Source organism: Gigantopelta aegis, chromosome 1 (assembly GCF_016097555.1).
Source record: "Gigantopelta aegis isolate Gae_Host chromosome 1, Gae_host_genome, whole genome shotgun sequence".
NCBI classification, from domain to species: Eukaryota; Metazoa; Mollusca; class Gastropoda; order Neomphalida; family Peltospiridae; genus Gigantopelta; species Gigantopelta aegis.
The window spans coordinates 1,519,120-1,534,915 of NC_054699.1; the positions used below are offsets into that span (position 1 = coordinate 1,519,120).

Consider the following 15,796-nt stretch of genomic DNA (forward strand, 5'->3'; position numbering starts at 1 on the left):
GACCATCGCGCAGAAGTATTACGTAACAAGTTGCCCACCTGGCTAAGTGCATTTGGAACTGCACACGGCCTTCTAAAACAATTAATATCGCCACAAGCGAAAAGAAATTAAGAGCATGTACCGTCACAATAACAAACAAACAAACAAAACAACAACAAAACGAAAGAGAATACACTGCTGAATATAGCGTTTCTTGGCACTAGATTCCTAGTGTCATTTGGTCGTTACGCATTGCGCTTAATCTTTAGCGCGGTCATACTGACGACGATTAGGAGAAGAAATGATTTGATGACGCACCAATCAACACAATGTTTTGGTTATATTAACGGCGCAGGAGAGGAAACCCTTTGCCCCTATACCGAAAAAACAACATTCAGGAGTCTTTTATATGTACTTTGATATACCAGTCGTGGAACACTGGTTGTCATGAAAACAGACCGGAATCGAGACAGTGGTATTACAATTAGAGATTGTCTCATAATAGGTTTGAGTTTGTTCCTAGTGTCTTCATGGACATTATTTGATAAGTATGTTTGAATTTTATAGTATATCAGAAGAAAGAAAAAACCTCCAACGGGCCTGGGACCGCATAGATAATGAGAGAGGAAACCCGCTGCCGCCAAACAATGGGCTAATCTTTCTACTTAGCAGCAGCGGTCTTTGTTACACCAGTCGTGGTGTCCTGGTTGGAACGAGAAATAGCCCAACGGGCCCACAGCTGATTACACCAGAGACTAGTGAAATAGTTCGTTAGCGTCGCTCGCTGTCGGTGAACATGAGGCTGGGTTTGGTAGTAGGATAGTAAATAATAACACACTGTTCCCATAGTAACATAAATTTAAAAAAGAATTTTCCCATGTGAATCACACATATACTGATGATAGCCAGTCCTTATTTTGTGCAACAAGATTATCTCAACTAGGTGATGTCAGCTTAAATCTGGAAATGATATTTCATTTTTTGAGGCACCTCCCCCCTCCGAATTGTCGCTTCACGGCTGCTAAGAAGTCATTTCACTCCGGCCATGTATTCATACTCGGTATGCACAAATAACTAATGTATGTGAGATCTCATTCAACACAATTGTCGACTGTTCAGCCAGGTGCAATTCCTGTCAAACATCCAATGCCCTACCTATTTATAAACTCATAAATTATTTTATTCTAAAAGAGGTGCATTTTAAAGGCACTATCTTCATGGGTTACACGATGCTGATTTGTCAATTTACTTCTCTGCTACGTTTTGACTTGTACAGTGGAGAGAATAGTAAATAGCATACCATGCGACGATTAACGGTGACCTTGTTGGACCAAGCCTAGCCCGAGTACTCTGACTGTAAGAGAGCTAGACGGACATTTGGACATAAACACGCTCTCATTACAGTCAGAGACCAACCTATGTCTTTTTTTGGCAATTCCTGACTACCAAACGGTAGGCAACGAGTCCCGCTCTAATACCACAACAATCCTATGTTTGACGTCAAATACCTTTACATCACTCATTTTCGAGTTAAGTGATATATAAAAATCCACATATTAATCACTAATACACTTACTACAGAAAGAAACCCGACAGCACCCACATTCAGCTACGCTTCGTGACACTCCGTCGCAACAATTGCAAAGCTCGGCGATCTATTTCGAGACGTAGACCACGTGATCGCGCACTGGGCGATTCCGCCTTGTGCAGCAGTTACAGGGGCCGTCTCATATCAAGCGAAGTTACAACATGGAAGAGTTGGCTAATGCCGTTTTGGATGAATTTGGATTTCATTACGTCATTAAACCAAAACAATTACACATTATTGATTCCATTTTGAATTTGAAGGATACATTTGGGGTGTTATCGACAGGATACGGCAAAAGTATGTGCTACGTACTGCCTCCTCTTATGAGACGACCCCTGTAACTGCTGCACAAGGCGGAATCGCCCAGTCTCGAAATAGATCGCCGAGCTTTGTAATTGTTGCGACGGAGTGTTGCGTTTGGTAGTCAGGAATTGCCAAAAAAAAGACATAGGTTGGTCTCTGACTGTAATGAGAGCGTGTTTATGTCCAAATGTCCGTCTAGCTCTCTTACAGTCAGAGTACTCGGGCTAGACCAAGCCCAGTCGAGTGAGAGGAAGGGCTTATCTATTTATATACAATAGGACTGCACCATCAAAGGCGTTTTTCATAATTCTAAAAACGAACGTACGTACCTCTGTGAAGTAACGGTTAAGACAAGCTCTAGTAGTTTTTTTTAGGAGAGATTTTCCCGTTTCAAAATCACAGACGCTTGTCTCACTCTGTTGTAAATTTATCCAGATGTGTTACAGGTTTGTAGAAGAATGACACTTAGTATTAATATCCGCTGACGAAAACTAGGTTACGAGTCACGCACTATTTTCTGTAGATGTAAACACCAGGCACGGCGGGCTGTAGGCGCTCACATAATAGTGAATCAAAAATATTATTGGTCGTAAATCTTATGGCAGAAATTTATATTACTTGTAGAATACAGTAAATTGCACTTCAAGATATCTCATTTTTAAAATGTTTCTGGGAAGCATACTTCCGAGCTCCCTAGAAACTTTGTTTTGTGCCCTCGATCTCAGTCGATCTCGATTTCATACCGTCAACACTCGGACTTTATGAGTATTAACATGCACGTTTATCTGGTGTAGCAAATAGTTGTTCTAGTACAAAACTAAAAGTGCACCGTCCATGCCCAACGCAATTTGGGTTCGAATCCCGTCTTAGACTGTGCAAAAATAACAAATTGATTGGTAGAGACGGAAATCGTTTCCAAAGCTGGTGTCGACACATACTGTGAACCAAACAGGCACGGTATTGCTCCACAAACATTCACCGTCCGTCGAACATACGAGGTATGGCAAAAAAGAAACGAGACTATGTCAATAAATCATTTGTTATTTAAAAACTGAAGAAATCAAAGATTATCTCCTTCAAAATAATCCCCATTGGCTGTTATGCACTTTTCCATTCTTTTCTTCCATGCAGCAAAACATTTTTGGAAATCCTCTTCAGGGATGCCCTTTAACTGTTCTGTCGTACGTCTCTTTATGGCTTCCACATTGTCAAAATGGGTTCCTTTCATGAAACATTTCAGTTTTGGGAACAAACTAGCTTTTGAACTTTTAAAATGTTTTCATCAGCTTAGGTGGTTTTTGGTCGACCTGATTTTTGGTCATCGTGCACATCTTCTCAACCATCCAAAAATCTTTTATGCCACTGAAATACCCGAGCACGAGACATTGATCACCATAATTTTTTTTTAACATACTGTATGTTTCAGTTGCAGTTTTGTTAGATTTAGCTAAAAATTTAATGTTAATGCGCTGTTCCAAATTCATTCACTCATTTTCTGACAAGGGCGATAACACACGTCTTATCAAAATGAACGTAACACAATTAATATTTACCCGAAACAAGCACTTGAGCACTTTTTGGAACCAGGAAAGACCGTAATAAAACAACATAAAAGCAGTTTGATCATATAGTGGGTAGTGCCAAAGCTAAACGATTAGTCTCATTTCTTTTTTGCCACACCTCGTATCTCACATGAAATTTAAAAAAAAAGCATTAACCTTGAAAATGGCTTCTCAACACATATCCACCAAACGCCGGTGTTAAAGTTCGCGGAATAGACTGGTGAAACATACACTGTATAAATTACTTCATTTCATGCATCACTAAACTGAGGGGGCGGGGCGTAGCCCCGTGGTAAAGTTTTCGCGGTCGGTCTAGGATCGATCACCGTCGGTGGGCCCATTGGACTATTTATCGCCCCATCCAGTGCATCACGACTGGTATATCAAAGGCCGTGGTATATGTTATCCTATCTGTGGCATGGTGCATATAAAAGATTCCTTGCTGCTAATCGAAAAAGAGTAGCTCATGAAGTGGCGACAGCGGGTTTCTTCTCTCAATATCTGTGTGGTTCTTAACCATATGTCTGACGCCATATAACCGTTAATAACATATGTTGAGTGCGTCGTTAAATAAAAACATTTCCTTCCTTCACTAAAGTGACATCCTAACGGAGTAAACATGTAGACAGTGCACAGTTGACCGCTGACGCCAGGCTATAACGTCATAACATTAGTCCAAACGTGTAGACAGTGCACAGTTAACCGCTGACGCCAGGCTATAACGTCATAACATTAGTCCAAACGTGTAGACAGTGCACAGTTAACCGCCGACGCCAGCCTATAACGTCATAACATTAGTAACGTGTAGACAGTGCACAGTTAACCGCCGACGCCAGGCTATAACGTCATAACATTAGTCCAAACGTGTAGACAGTGCACAGTTAACCGCCGACGCCAGACTATAACGTCATGGCATTAGTCCAAACGTGTAGACAGTGCACAGTTAACCGCTGACGCCAGACTATAACGTCATGACATTAGTCCAAACGTGTACAGTGCACATTTAACTGCCGACGCCAGCCTATAACGTCATAACATTAGTCCAAACATGTAGACACGCCAGGCTATAACGTCATAACATTAGTGTAAACGTGTAGACAGTGCACATTTAATTGCCGACGCCAGCCTATAACGTCATAACATTAGTCCAAACGTGTAGACACGCCAGGCTATGACGTCATAACATTAGTCCAAACGTGTAGACAGTGCACATTTAATTGCCGACGCCAGCCTATAACGTCATAACATTAGTCCAAACGTGTAGACACGCCAGGCTATGACGTCATAGGATTAGTCCAAACGTGTACACGGTGCATATATCACCAGGTTAAGGCGGGACGTAACCCAGTAGGTAGCTTGATGCGCGGTCGGTTTGATATCGATCCCCGTCGGTGGGCCCATTGGGCTATTTCTCGTTCCATCCATTGCACTACCACTGGTGTATATCAAAGGTTGTGGTATGTGCTATCCTGTAGCTGATAATTAATTAATTAATCAATGTGCTAGAGTGGTGTCGTTAAACAAAACAAACTTTAACTAACTGCAGTCAGTAGGTCTCATAACCACATTTCGTGGCATCAGAAACACCAGTGTGATGAGAAACACCAGTATGATGAGAAACACTTCGGATACATGTACGAAAATGAATAATCTGAACAATAAAATCTAAGTAATGTCAATTATCAATAAACGACTCGAATAGTGAAAACAAAGTGTTGGGAATCGGTTGGAATTTCGTGATCAATGATCGGTCATTACTGGTTGGCACCAACCGATCGACTTTCGATTACACAGTCGGTTACAACTATATGAACATATGAAGGATTGCAATAATAAGGACCATAGGCGTCGGCCGTGTCGTGGTTAAGCCATCGGACACAAGGCTGGTAGGTACAGGGTTCGCAGCCCAGTACCGGCCTCGGTCGTGTCGTGCTTAAGCCATCGGACATAAAGCTGGTAGGTACAGGGTTCGCAGCCCAGTACCGGCCTCGGTGGTGTCGTGGTTAAGCCATCGGACATAAGGCTGGTAGGTACAGGGTTCGCAGCCCAGTACCGGCCTCGGTGGTGTCGTGGTTAAGCCATCGGACATAAGGCTGGTAGGTACAGGGTTCGCAGCCCAGTACCGGTCTCGGTGGTGTCGTGGTTAAGCCATCGGACATAAGGCTGGTAGGTACAGGGTTCGCAGCCCGGTACCGGCTGTCACCCAGAGCGAGTTTTAACGATTCATTGGGTAGGTGTAAGACCACTACACCCTCTTCTCTCTCACTAACCACTAACCCTCTGTCCTGGACAGACAGCCCATATAGCTGAGGTGTGTGTGTGTTCAGGACAGCGTGTTTGAATCTTAATTGGATATAGGCACGAAAATAAGTTAAAATGAAAATGAAATAAGGACCATGCACCTATTATCTCGTTCATCGGGATCTGTACACTACAGATAGCTAATGTTACATTTAACAACTATTTAATATCGGTTTTCTTTATGTGCACATGAACACAAACACCAACCTCAAAATCGAAACTCTCATCGGAACGTATAAATTTCTACTTCAAGATTCTCCCAGAACGAGCAAAAGTTAATCCGAATCGGACGTAAAAAATGTGTGGGATATTCGTTTAATGTGCGCCTTGTACTACAGCGAAAATCAACTATGTATTTAAAAGGAACTGGGATCGATTCCCGTCGGTGGGCCTATTGGGCTATTTCTCGTTCCAGCCAGTGCAACACGACTGTCATATAAAAGGCTGTGGTATGTGTTATCCTGTCTGTGGGATGATGCATATAAATAAATATCTTGCTACTAATGGAAAAAGGTAGCGGGTTCCTCTGTAAGATTAAATTACCAAATGTTTGACATCCAGTAGCCGATGATTAATAAATCAATGTGCTCTAGTGATGTCGTTAAACGCAACAGACTTTCATGAACTTTAAAAGGAAAATATGGATGGGGACACTTACCTGTAATCAAGTGTTTCCTAAGGACTCTCGGCACAGGTAACAGGTCAGAGAAGATAAAACGAGAAAATGAACGTATGCCTATGTTTGTAAGTCAGCGCACATGTAATCAAACCGGGCTGCGTTCAGCCAGACCGAGCGGAAAAACGTCCGCCAGACTGCGCTTCACGATAAACCAAATAGTTTGCGAACGTTAGCGAAACGTTTGCAGGCTGAACCTGGGGCTGAATTCATTTACAGTCGACACGTGCTTGCATTGGTATCGATTTTATTGGTAACCAGATGCAGAGCCCGTTCCACGGACCTTGTCGCCTATCCTCGACTAATTGTGTCTGAAAATTAACAAGATTTGATTAAACCTGTATGAGAAAAGGACTTTGTTTAACGAGATATCTGGCGTGCTCATATTCCCAGTCGTTGTTGTGAAGCAACGTTCTCCTACCTGCAGCGACAGAGCATCAGCTGTCACCAAGAGGTAAACATCGGTCACAGTTAACCATTCCGTATGGTTGTGGTGTATTAAATCACGGAGTTCCGGGTCAAACTTAAAAGTCGAAATAATTGCCATTTAATAAGCACTATTCCTTTGTGTTTTAATAAAAGTAAAAAAGAAAAAAAAAAGTTTTAGCGACACCACTAGAGCACACTTATTTAGTAATCATCAGTTATTGGACATATAGTCTTAGAGATTAAACCCGCGACATTTTTTTCATGAGTAGCAATGCAGGCGCGTGCGCAGGTGGACTCTCTCCACGCAGATGATTCGGCCCCATGATGCGATCGCCCTACTGACTAAGATGGATCAAGTCTGGCAGTAATTGCTGAACACGTTTGAGATTAACTACTAACTACTATGCACGAAAAATATAGATTAGCTGCAAATAAAATGACTTAGAAGCAACTGCAAGCATTAGGATGACCGTAGGCAGATACTAACATTGTAAACCAGAAAGAAGGAAGGAAGAAATGTTTTAAGTCATTTAACGATGCACTCAACACATTTCATTATGGTTGTATTGCGTCGGACATGGTGGTTAAGGACCACACATATATTGAGGGAGGAAACCCGCTGTCGCCACTTCATGGCCTACTCTTTACGATTAGCAGCAAGGGATCTTTTATATGCAGCATTCCAGACAGGATAGTACACACCACGATGTTTGTTACACCAGTGGCTGAGCACTGGTTGGAACGAAGGATAGCCCAATGGGTCCACCGACGGGCATCAGACAAGCGCTTTAACACAGGGCTACTATACGTTCCGCCTCCGAAATTCTAAACAAGAAAATGTACTTGATATGTAATTTTTAGTATAATGTACTTACTGTATTGTAATGCAATGTAATACAGATATGTCACAAGTCAAGGTTGGTAATTATATATTTAGTTCAATTTGCGGTTGAGTATATGTTTACACAAGAGACAAGTCTATCTTTATTTTACTGTGTGTGTAATATGTACATTTCACTAAAGCATGGGCATACTAATCAGGAAGGGTATGTTGCACGTGCGTATTGTTTGAGGAATTCTTGCTGCATTGCAGATATTAGCTATCCAATGGAAAAAAAGTTGGTTTAGTACAAGGTATAAAGATGCATGCAGAATAGAAGAGAGGACTCCGGCCAGGTCTTAATCGTGAGCTACTCTCGGGCTACTAATATCCAAATCTACTCGTAGCACCTAACCCTTTCCACTAGATCGCCCGTTCCTGTTGCACCTAATTTCCTTCCATCAAAAACGCGCACCCTTTCTCTTTGGACTTAATCCTTCGGCACATTCCAAATTCCATAGCACCCCCACACACCCTGCTACCGACCACAGTCGGGCTGCTGGTGCTCCCTTGCACCTGCCAGTGCAGGCGGTCCCTCCTCGACCCTCCCCCAACCTTTTCCTGTTTTGGACGAAGAAACTGGCCGAGGCAGGTACCTGTGCCCAAGATAGGCGTTCTCTACAACAGCTTGCTCTGAATGTGCACGTTAATCACTAGTCCAGTCCAGTCCAGTCGAGAGGAGAGGACAGTACACAAGATAGGCGTTCTCTACAACAGCTTGCTCTGAATGTGCACGTTAATCACTAGTCCAGTCCAGTCCAGTCGAGAGGAGAGGACAGTACACAAGATAGGCGTTCTCTACAACAGCTTGCTCTGAATGTGCACGTTAATCACTAGTCCAGTCCAGTCCAGTCGAGAGGAGAGGACAGTACACAAGATAGGCGTTCTCTACAACAGCTTGCTCTGAATGTGCACGTTAATCACTAGTCCAGTCCAGTCCAGTCGAGAGGAGAGGACAGTACACAAGATAGGCGTTCTCTACAACAGCTTGCTCTGAATGTGCACGTTAATCACTAGTCCAGTCCAGTCCAGTCGAGAGGAGAGGACAGTACACAAGATAGGCGTTCTCTACAACAGCTTGCTCTGAATGTGCACGTTAATCACTAGTCCAGTCCAGTCCAGTCCAGTCGAGAGGAGAGGACAGTACACAAGATAGGCGTTCTCTACAACAGCTTGCTCTGACTGGGCACGTTAATCACTAGTCCAGTCCAGTCCAGTCGAGAGGAGAGGACAGTACACAAGATAGGCGTTCTCTACAACAGCTTGCTCTGACTGGGCACGTTAATCACTAGTCCAGTCCAGTCCAGTCCAGTCGATAGGAGAGGACAGTACACAAGATAGGCGTTCTCTACAACAGCTTGCTCTGACTGGGCACGTTAATCACTAGTCCAGTCCAGTCCAGTCCAGTCGAGAGGAGAGGACAGTACACAAGACAGGCGTTCTCTACAACAGCTTGCTCTGACTGGGCACGTTAATCACTAGTCCAGTCCAGTCCAGTCCAGTCCAGTCCAGAGGAGAGGACAGTACACAAGTCAGGAGAGAGAGAGAGACTTACCTGAAAAGGGGTTACCTGGGTTATACGTAACTGCGAGTAGAGACGTTTTGATCACACACGGTTAGCATCACGACTACATTTAGTTACAAGTATGATGACGTATCCATAACTGTTTACACGGTTAGTGTAAGAGGTTTCGATGACATTAACAGTTAGGCTACGTTTAGTAGAGGGCGCAAATTAAAATGGCGGTGTCCGGTGAGCTGCTTCGTCTCGCAATTGAAAATTAAAACATTCACATGATATATACAGTACATTCTTTTCTCTAATGAATCCATTCCAAGGGTAGTTACTTATGATGTATTGTGGCCCAAAGGAAAAAGGGTCCGCTCGGTTCATATTCGAACACCCCCACCCCAGTTCCAGATCACGCTACGGCGTACGCCCCTGTGACAATTATTGTATTTACAAAATACATATATTTTGTTTTGTTCACTAGGCCCTTTAATTGTACAGACGGGTATTTTATTTTGGAAACGAAAACACACACACACACACACATGGGCGTATGGGGACTCTTTGATTTCGGGGGGGGGGGGGGGGGCTGGAGGGGTTGATTTCCCGAAATTTGCCCGAATTTTCCCCCACTGTTTTGCCCGAATTTTGGTGGGGGGGGGGGGGGGGGGGTCGTACGCCCATGCACACACACACGCACACACACACACACACACACACACACACACACACACACACCCCCCCCCCCCCCACACAAAACAGAAAAGAAAAAATGGATGGGGAATGAACATTTTCAAGCATGTTAACAAAAAATAAAATAAAACTAAATTAAGTAATAAATAAATAAATAAATAAATAAATAAAACTTTTATTCCTAAAGTAACAAGTAACATCAAGTTGACACGAGTACACGTTTAGTGTTCCAAGTTGAACGGCAAAGTTGGCTATCAAAACAATCAGACATATATTAAATATCCACACCAAGAGAATAAACAGACCATAAATTAACAAGTTTCATGATCTGAGGTTTTCGAAATATTAAATACTTAACATAATTATGGGGGTTTTTTTAGGGACTGTTTATCCGCTTTTTACTTACGTGTAGCAAGCTCGATATCTGAAAATGGCACGTGTACAGTTAGCGTTTCAGAGGAAAACGTCACAAAAGCGCAGAAAATAATGACGTCATAGCGCCTATTCGTAGTCGTCATACTAACCGTGTGCGATCGAAACCTCTCTATTATATTTTCTTGTGGTGGAATTATTTGTACAGAACTTGATGAATTTTGTATAACGAAATGTTAGCATATATCTCGACTTTATAGAGGTTGTACCGGCCTCGGTGGCGTCGTGGTTAGGCCATCGGTCTACAGGCTGGTAGGTACTGGGTTCGGATCCCAGTCGAGGCATGGGATTTTTAATCCAGATACCGACTCCAAACCCTGAGTGAGTGCTCCGCAAGGCTCAATGGGTAGGTGTAAACCACTTGCACCGACCAGTGATCCATAATTGGTTCAACAAAGGCCATGGTTTGTGCTATCCTGCCTGTGGGAAGCGCAAATAAAAGATCCCTTGCTGCCTGCCATAACAGAGTAGCCTATGTGGCGACAGCGGGTTTCCTATCAAAATCTGTGTGGTCCTCAACCATATGTATGACGCCATATAACCGTAAATAAAATGTGTTGAGTGCGTCGTTAAATAAAACATTTCTTTCTTTAGTCTCTAACGAAAGTTCGATACGTTGCCGTTTTTTGGGTCGCTCCGCCATTATAAATGAAATAACACACACACACACACACACACACACACACACACACACACACACACACACGCACATTAATCCGATTGATCTAACGGCCTATCGCAATAAGAGTAAACTTCACATGAGTGCGATTACATTTTGTATTAGATCTTGCGACGGTGTCCTGAGTACTTGGCAATTGACGATCATTGTTCAACTAATTAAGCAGCCCGTCGTTCAGTCAAATCCCAATTCGGTGTAGACAGAGGTAATTAATACATAAATGGTTCTTTTGTTCTTGATTTTTGATCCGGAGTCCGGAGTAGACAGATTACGGATTACGGACACACACACACACATGTATATATTCACACACACGCACGCTCGCACGCACGCACGCACACACACATGCATATATATATATATATATATATATATATATATATATATATATATATATCTCAGTGTTCCATCTAGCAATAAATAGAGGGGCGCTGCGCCCTGCCCCCGTTTTGTGCCGCCCTGCCGAGTTTGTTACCATTACGCCCCTGAATATCGCCGCCCTGCCCTAATTCATTGTCAAACAAAAATACAAAATCTTGCTTTCCGCTCAAAGCCATTCCCAGTCTGGAGCTCCACGCGGTAAGACGTGTCTGTTTCGCGTGTGCACACTGCACGTGCTTTCGTGTGCTCGACTTGGGGGTCCTTCATTTCGTTGTTTTTGTCAGCGAAATGAAGTTTTGTACTGGGGTGTATGCGGCCATTGGAACTGATTGAACGCTGGAACGCTTCTCGTTTCGACAGCCTGCACCACCAGGTTGGATTCTTTTTTAGCGAGATTCCTTGCCTCCACGTCATTTCTCCATCTGACTGTCGACTTGGGTTTTTTCGTGACTCGTATAAAGGCCATTCTGCAGAACGCCACGGTTGTTTGCGTTTAGTCTCTACATGTCCGAGCCTGTCCTAGCAGCACTGGAAGATTGACCGCCCCACTCTAAGAAGAAATAGGAAGCGGGGTCGGCCCCTACTACTCTTTTCTAGTTTTATTGTGATACCATCTCGTATCCTCCGGAGTCGGGCCCGTCCGCACCACTATACCAAACCATGACGACTGGACTATACCCTAGTCTGATACTCTCTCTCGTTCAGACGGATCCGGCTTCTTAAGATCTGTATTTCAGCACAGCACTACACCTTCAACGTCTATCGACTGTCAATCTAGGGGTTTTCTTGACGGGATGCAACCCATCTCGTCCCTACAAGCTGTGCACCCAAACGGCCTTAACGAGGCCACTCGCGTGGACATATCGATTGGACTTTAAACTTTTAGATCTGCGTTCAACATTTTATGTCGAAATTACTTCTTTATTTTTAAATATTATTAAATAGTCCGATCCTCTATTCTTTCTCTTATTTAATTTTGGACTGTCCTTCTAAAATGCTCCAAATTATATAAATATTCGGCCGAGCAGTCAATTCTTTTTATTTTTGGCTTGTAACCTTTTTATTTTTTTTATTTATTCTATTAACTTTTTTACTAATTGCTATTTTCAAAATTCTGCCCATTTTCAACCCCCCCTCCTCCCCCCCCCCCCCACTCCATCCCGAGTCAGGCCACCGATCTTATCGAAGGTCGAATTCGGGATGGGCGTGTTCGAAACCCTAGTGGTATATGGGCACGTTAAACTAGTTACCATCATCCTCTCAAAGCGTGTACAGTGTTGTTACGAGTCTGAATTCCCAACGAAAAAACGTTTCACAATACATTGTTTGGCCACAGTTGTGAAAGCCGACAGCAGTAACGCGATATGTTTTTTTTCGTTTCTATTGTTAGTCGATATGACTGCAGACGAGCATACAAAGCTTGAATGCGAAGTAATCCTCACACCGTCACGCACATAATCACACACCACCTAGCAAACACCTAGTTGAAAGTAGACCATCATGATAAACTTCGACAGAACGTCAAATGCGAAATTTATTTTGATAAGTAAATTTTTTAAAGTAATTGTTGCCTTTGCAAATACCCAGACCAAGATACATATAGTTTTAACTGATGTCAGTAGTCCTTATCAATGACACATTGATTGCATCTTTATAATATGGCACAGAGTAAACTAGCAACACTGGTTATTTGGTCTATGAAGGCATAACTGTGTTTTGTTAAAAGCATGTCTACAAAAGCTATTTAATGAAATCTATCTAGACCTTGACATGCAATAATAGCCGTTTTTAAATGCAGTGAGCAACTTGTTACAAATATATCCTTATGTCAATTTTTTAAATTTTTTTGTTTCTTTATTTCTTTTTATTTATTTCTAATCATTCTCTTTTTTTCATTTCTTGATTTCTTTTAATTATTTCATTTATTTATTTTAAATTACATTTGGGCATGATATTAAATGGTATAAATACTATATATAATCAAAAAAGAATATGATTTTTTAGGTGATCCAACCTTTTGTAAAACATTTTAAAAGTTAAAGTTTGATTTTATTTAACGACACCACTAGAGCATATTGATTTATTAATAATCGGCTATTGGATGTCAAACATTTCGTTATTTTTAAATTTAGTCTTAGAGAAAAACCGGCTACTTTTTTCCATTAGTTTCATCGTTTATATACACCATCCCACAGACAAGATAGCACATACCACGGCATTCCAGTCGTGTTGCACTGGCTGGAACGATATCTTTGTAATAGTGTCTATATTTAGTACATTAATACAATAATATTGCAGGTAGTACTAAACCAAATAACTTCCGGCTGGGTCAAAGTTCGAGGTGCACTCAACTTTTGATAGAGAAGTCCTGTGATTGGTTATAAATGTGAGTGTGTTGGTTGTAAAAAAAATAGTTTCATCCGGGCTAAAAATATATGCAATTTTATTTCATCTAGTACCACTGTGTCAAGTAGTCTTGTGCTTGGAACATGTATGGGGTACCTGTAAAAAAAGTACTAAAATTTTGTGCGGAACTAGGGTAGTCATAGACGCTACCCGTTATCTCAGAAATGAGCAGCTTGACACCCACTTTTTGTGATTCACTTTAAGGGTGAGGGGTGGTAGTATTTATATCCGTGGCGTTTATGTCGATTGATACGTTGCAGGTAGGAGTTTTAGCCACATATGTTAGTATTGTCGTCTATGGGATTTGATTTGGTAGTACACACCCTGCATACGGCGATGAATGTACTGTTTCATCAAACATCCAAATTTAAGAATAAAAAATTTGGGTTTAGAAATTTATTGTCCCCCTTCCTCCAAAAACGTTTTGTAAATTAAAACCAGCATAGATATTCCTACATATATGATATTTATGAATGTAAAAAATTCGATCATATCCAGAACTTGCCTCCAAAATAAGATTTTCGCGTTAAAAATGCCCTACAATTAAATTAGCGCCCTGCCCCATCAAAATCCTAGCTAGAACACTGACTGTGTGTGTGTGTGTGTGTGTGTGTGTGTGTGTGTGTGTATATATATATATATATATATATATATATATATATATATATATATATATATATATATATATATATATGATGTATATGTGATGTATATGCCTGGATATATATATATATATATATATATATATATATATATATATATATATATATATATATATATATGTTGGAATATGCCTGGATATTTATTTGTGACCGTTAGATACCTTTCATGTCACAATGAGTTGTTTTAAACGAGCGAAAGCGAGTTTGATAAGTTTTAAAACAACGTCGTGTAGTTTTGCATTGGATGTATGGCAGTTGTACATGTTTAAACAACCATAAAATAACGCATCTTGTTCTCACCAACGTGTATGTAATATATATATATATATATATATATGCCAGGATGCAGTGTTTATATCCATGATGTATATATTAACACATGCCAGAATGCGTTTACTTCCATGGTGTATATGTTGATATATGCCAGGATGCAGTATTTACTTCCATGATGAATATGTTGATATATGCCAGGATGCAGTATTTACTTCCATGATGAATATGTTGATATATGCCAGGATGCAGTGTTTACTTCCATGATGAATATGTTGATATATGCCAGGATGCAGTGTTTACATCCATGATGTATATGTTGATATATGCCAGGATGTAGTGTTTATATCCATGATGTATATGTTGATATATGCCAGGATGTAGTGTTTATATCCATGATGTATATGTTGATATATGCCAGGATGCAGTCTTTATATCCATCATGTATATGTTGATATATGCCAGGATGCAGTCTTTATATCCATCATGTATATGTTGATATATGCCAGGATGCAGTGTTTATATCCATCATGTATATGTTGATATATGCCAGGATGCAGTGTTTATATCCATGATGAATATGTTGATATATGCCAGGATGCAGTATTTACTTCCATGATGTATATGTTGATATATGCCAGGATGCAGTGTTTATATCCATGATGTATATGTTGATATATGCCAGGATGCAGTGTTTATATCCATGATGAATATGTTGATATATGCCAGGATGCAGTATTTACTTCCATGATGTATATGTTGATATATGCCAGGATGCAGTGTTTATATCCATGATGTATATGTTGATATATGCCAGGATGCAGTGTTTATATCCATGATGTATATGTTGATATATGCCAGGATGCAGTGTTTATATCCATGATGTACAGGTTGATATATGCCAGGATGCAGTGTTTATATCCATGATGAATATGTTGATATATGCCAGGATGCAGTATTTACTTCCATGATGTATATGTTGATATATGCCAGGATCCAGTGTTTATATCCATGATGTATATGTTGATATATGCCAGGATGCAGT

General features: G+C 41.1%; 1 protein-coding gene across 4 annotated transcripts in view; it reads right to left on the reverse strand.

Annotated features, from left to right (window-relative positions):
- The window catches only part of LOC121369005, a 29,386-nt gene extending 22,855 nt beyond the window's left edge, over window positions 1-6,531 (reverse strand). For 2 of the 4 annotated variants that reach the window (XR_005957544.1, XR_005957543.1), the window contains exon 1: window positions 2,200-2,379. The gene's annotated coding sequence lies outside the window, so the exon portion shown is untranslated. Of the gene's footprint in view, window positions 1-2,199; window positions 2,385-6,391 lie in introns of those variants that run through there. The other 2 variants (XM_041493832.1, XM_041493808.1) reach the window with 2 other exon arrangements.
- Window positions 6,532-15,796: the final 9,265 nt, after the last annotated feature.